At 37.9% G+C, this 5,394-nt stretch overlaps 1 protein-coding gene and 1 pseudogene across 2 annotated transcripts in view; one reads left to right on the top strand and one right to left on the bottom strand.

The window, feature by feature from the left end:
- LOC114156967 (myelin-oligodendrocyte glycoprotein-like) overlaps positions 1–5,394 on the top strand; it is a 1,059,483-nt gene that overhangs the window by 788,879 nt on the left and 265,210 nt on the right. The window lies entirely within an intron of this gene.
- LOC114156927 (gastrula zinc finger protein XlCGF26.1-like) lies at positions 2,152–4,392 on the bottom strand (annotated as a pseudogene).

Raw genomic sequence — 5,394 nt, 5'->3', positions numbered from 1 at the left:
TAATGCTACCTCGTGAGCTCCGTAGCTTCCTGTGTGTTTCACTTTGGCTGCACTGAAGAAACTGTAAACGATTTTTAGTTCCCACTTGAATTTTCCACTTTGAGCCTCCTCTCAACATAAAGTTATATTAAATATCTTACAACATTAATAAAAGGTTCATATATTTCAGTGAGTGAAACACAGTATTAAAGTCATTACACAAACACACGGATGTTTCCAAGCCTGTTACTTCTGTTAATTATGAGGATTTTCCACATTTAATGGAAACACATCATTTATGATTAGAATATTAAATCATACTGACACTAATGAAAAAAAGAATTATTTAAAAATGTGAGCTTGGAGTCAGTTATCAAAAGATACTTTTAATGTTACAAAAGAACCATATTAGAAGGTATTTTAATTTCTTGTGTGTGATCGTTTCAGCTTGTGAAACAGAGTCTAATATTATAGTTTTGTATTTTGTGATTCAGTTTTGAAGTTAAACAGTAAATGGCTACATATATTATAGAGGAACGCAGAGAATTGTTGTGATCGTTTTAGCTTGTAAAACAGTCTAAGTGGTATCAAAACGTGCGGCTCAATCCCGGCATTTAGCTATTACTGTTATTGGGAATCGGAGTTACGATGGCGACGTAAAAAGCTAAAAACGAGCAAAATTTCCAACTGCAGAAACACAGAGTATAACTGAAACCAACTGCCGCCCCATTAGAGTGAGAAATGAAGTGGATTTTTGACCCCAAAACAATTTAGAAAACGCAGTGACGCCCACAAATATCGCCCGATTGGTATCAAACTCGGTCATGACATCGATACGCATGCCTGCTCCGGTAAAATGTTTTCAAAATTTCTCTAGGGCTTACGGTTTTCTGACAAGGTGCTTCAGAGCGAAATCATGCGGCAGGGTAACTGACGCTCTCCCAGATTCATTTCCATGTATTTCTGAAAAATTTCAGAGCTCGGCGCACACCATCTATGTCTCATCACTGTTATTACTGAGAGTGAGGTAGAGATATGAATCGCGGGCGACAAATAGCCCTCTCGTACGCTTCAAACGTTTTTTGAATACGTATCACGGTTCCCGATCACTTTAATTAAAGCCATAAAATCAACAATTTGAATGACAACAAAACTGAAAAGGATCATTAATCCAAAGCTCTTAACAACAGAAGGCATTGGGCGAGTTGATTAATTTATGGATTTTTGATGGATTTAAAAAAAATATCCTTCAAATGCAAAAGATATTTCTGACTTGTTTTTGTGTCACATTACAGTATTGTAGATCGTCTGCAATGTTATCTCTGGATACAGTAACTGAAAGGTGCATGAAACGTCCATAAAGATGTAGTTTCTGACAATGCAGAATTAATTAATAACCAATGAAAACATTACATTTGAGATTAGAATATTAAATCAGACTAATTGATGAAAAATACTTTTAATGTGGTAAAATGTAATGAATGTGACATTTTTTAAAATGTCTTGAATTCTGATATTGAAGAAATGAAAAAAAATTTAATTTGTGTAAAAACTCATGTTTTACTATTATTGCAAGGATCTTTAGATGCTTTACTTAAAGCTGACATTTTAAAATATGGCAACAGTTAATGACGATGACAATCACTGAATAATCCATCAATATTTATTCACATCAACAGTTATTAAAAAGCATATTCTGCTCAAAATACTAGTATATATTTTAACAAACCTTTTTAATAATATACTTTGCTTCTCATAGCAAAGTGTAACAATGACAAACATTTGGGAACATAAAAACCTCTCTGTGGTTAGCTCTAAATCAAAATCTGACCAGATCAAAATTATTTTAGAGATTTTTTTTCAAACAAACATCAGAGTTTTATTTATGGAAAAACAAGAACATTTCACTGCTTTCATTTCTAAAGTATTTTACATCCAGTCAAACACAGAAACTTCAAATAAAAGCTAAACTCAATTATTCTACATGGTACAGAACTCCATGAAAACTGAAATGCACAGAAATGAATCCTGTCTGAATGTGTTCCCCTCTTTAACTTCAGTATCTAATGGGATACTGATGGGGATCTTAAATACAAATACGACTGAGAATTAAAACAAAAAACTGGATTAAGGAAAACAAGCAGCTAGGTAAACGTAGACCTCAGGTTTATCTTGGTCAGACAGTGAAAGACACAATCACAGTGAATCACTAGCAGCCTGCAAGAATCTGTTGACTTTAATATGTTCAACTTGCTGTTTACATCATCTGACCAGATTTTCCATAAGATTAGATGCCAAATTGGATCGGATCTGTTTTAGACCTATGGATTCTCATCAGAGTGAGTCTTCATGTGACGAGATAAATTACTTCTGTTACTGTAACTTTTTCCACAGCTCCCACAAGAGAAAGGCTTCTCACTTGTGTGAATTCTCAGGTGATTAGTTAAAGTCCCTCGTTCAATGTAAGTCTTTCCACAGGTCTCACATGAGAAGGGCTTCTCGCCTGTGTGAATTCTCATGTGAACATTTAAATTACCTTTTTGACAGAAACGTTTTCCACACGACCCACAAGAGAAAGGCCTCTCACCTGTGTGAATTCTCATGTGCCGAGTTAAAGGCCCTCTTTCACTGTAACTCTTTCCACAGGTCCCACATGAGAAGGGCTTCTCACCTGTGTGAATTCTCATGTGAACATTTAAATTACCTTTTTGACAGAAACGTTTTCCACAAGACCCACAAGAGAAAGTCTCTCACCTGTGTGAATTTTCATGTGCTGAGTTAAAGTCCTTCTTTCACTGTAACTCTTTCCACAGCTCCCACATGAGAAAGGCTTCTCACTGTGTGAATTTTCATGTGCTGAGTTGAAGTCCTTCTTTCACTGTAACTCTTTCCACAGCTCCCACATGAGAAAGGCTTCTCACCTGTGTGAATTTTCATGTGCTGAGTTAAAGTCCTTCTTTCACTGTAACTCTTTCCACAGCTCCCACATGAGAAAGGCTTCTCACCTGTGTGAATTTTCATATGAGCATTTAAATAGGGTTTTCGGGAGAAACGTCTTCCACAAGACCCACAAGAGAAAGGCTTCTCACCTGTGTGATTTATCATGTGGACATTTAGAGCGTCCTTTCGAGAGAAACTCTTTCCACAGGTCCCACAAGAGAAAGGCTTCTCATCTGTGTGATTTATCATGTGGACATTTAGAGCGTCCTTTCGAGAGAAACTCTTTCCACAGGTCCCACAAGAGAAAGGCTTCTCACCTGTGTGAATTCTCATGTGAACATTTAAATTAGTTTTTAGGAAGAAACCTCTTCCACAAGACCCACAAGAGAAAGGCTTCTCACCTGTGTGAATTCTCATGTGCTGAGTTAAAGGCTCTCTTTCACTGTAACTCTTTCCACAGGTCCCACATGAGAAGGGCTTCTCACCTGTGTGAATTCTCATGTGAACATTTAAATTACCTTTTCGACAGAAACGTTTTCCACACGACCCACAAGAGAAAGGCCTCTCACCTGTGTGAATTTTCATGTGCTGAGTTAAAGTCCTTCTTTCACTGTAACTCTTTCCACAGCTCCCACATGAGAAAGGCTTCTCACCTGTGTGAATTTTCATGTGCTGAGTTAAAGTCCTTCTTTCACTGTAACTCTTTCCACAGCTCCCACATGAGAAAGGCTTCTCACCTGTGTGAATTTTCATGTGCTGAGTTAAAGTCCTTCTTTCACTGTAACTCTTTCCACAGCTCCCACATGAGAAGGGCTTCTCACCTGTGTGAATTTTCATATGAGCATTTAAATAGGGTTTTCGGGAGAAACGTCTTCCACAAGACCCACAAGAGAAAGGCTTCTCACCTGTGTGATTTATCATGTGGACATTTAGAGCGTCCTTTCGAGAGAAACTCTTTCCACAGGTCCCACAAGAGAAAGGCTTCTCATCTGTGTGATTTATCATGTGGACATTTAGAGCGTCCTTTCGAGAGAAACTCTTTCCACAGGTCCCACAAGAGAAAGGCTTCTCACCTGTGTGAATTCTCATGTGAACATTTAAATTAGTTTTTAGGAAGAAACCTCTTCCACAAGACCCACAAGAGAAAGGCTTCTCACCTGTGTGAATTCTCATGTGCTGAGTTAAAGTCCCTCTTTCACTGTAACTCTTTCCACAGGTCCCACATGAGAAGGGCTTCTCACCTGTGTGAATTCTCATGTGAACATTTAAATTACCTTTTTGAGAGAAACGTTTTCCACACGACCCACAGGAGAAAGGCTTCTCACCTGTGTGAATTCTCATGTGATGAGTTAAAGTCCCTCTTTTACTGTAACTCTTTCCACAAGTCCCACAAGAAAAAGGCCGCTCATCTTTGTGAATTCTTATGTGTCTCAGCAAGATATCGTTTTGAGAAAAGGTTTCATCACAAATTTTACAAGAATATAATTCTTGCCCTGTGTGAGCTTTCTTGTGCTTTTTTTGTTTTGAAGTGTCAGTTCTGCCTTCCTGCTCTTTGGTTTTCTCATATTTCTCCTTTTGTTTCTGTTCTTCCTTTCTCTTTTTCCTGGGTCTTCAGACTTGATTCCTTCCTGATTCTGGTTCTCAGTTTCTGCAGAGCCATGAGAGATGAGTTGGTTCCTCTGTGGTTCTGTTTCATTGAGAACCTCCTCCTCTTTACACACACAACATTGTGGGAGATCTGGACAAAAAGACAAAACAAAAGCCTTTAAATGTCAATCAAACAAGGAAGTCTTCATTTTAATATTTTGTTGGATAAAAACAGGATTTTTGGAGGGTTATTCTAAAATCGCAATCTTACAAGAATGAACATTAACTCAACCAATGAGGTTCTTCTGACCAGAATGGAACTAGATGTGAGTCAAAATATGATATTATGGACCTCCAGGTGAGCAAACAAGATGGTGATAGCTTAACTTAGTGGCTTAATCTAGTGGCTTCCATTCAAATATTACAAAAAGTTTTCTTCCTCTATGTAGCTTCAGGATATATATCACATTAAAGAATGACATAAAATTGCTAAAGCAAAGCCCTAAAGTGCTTTCAAATCTTGACCCATTGATATTGTCAGACATTGCTCCACTCACACACACAACACACACTTTCAAAAGCACGACTAAATCTCAGCCTTTACTTTCCTGCGATTCGCAGCAGAATTGGTAACAGTGGGGTGATTGTTGTTAACATGCAGAAAATAATGGCAAAATGATCCTATTGAAAATATTTCACATGAATGTTGGACACTTTGGAAGATTAAATATGAAAGGTGAAAATGGACAATGATATAAATTATTTAAGTCATTTATTTAATGCAATGGGCCCTCCCCCCCCTGGACTTCGTCTGTCTCCTGGTCCATTTCCTCCCCTCCACCCCCATCTTACGTTCCTTCGTTCGCCTCCTCTCCCCCAAATCCAGGC

This window comes from Xiphophorus couchianus, chromosome 14, assembly GCF_001444195.1.
Source record: "Xiphophorus couchianus chromosome 14, X_couchianus-1.0, whole genome shotgun sequence".
NCBI lineage: Eukaryota > Metazoa > Chordata > Actinopteri > Cyprinodontiformes > Poeciliidae > Xiphophorus > Xiphophorus couchianus.
The sequence above is the reverse complement of the archived record's forward strand: the minus strand, read 5'-3'. Positions and strand labels throughout refer to the sequence as shown.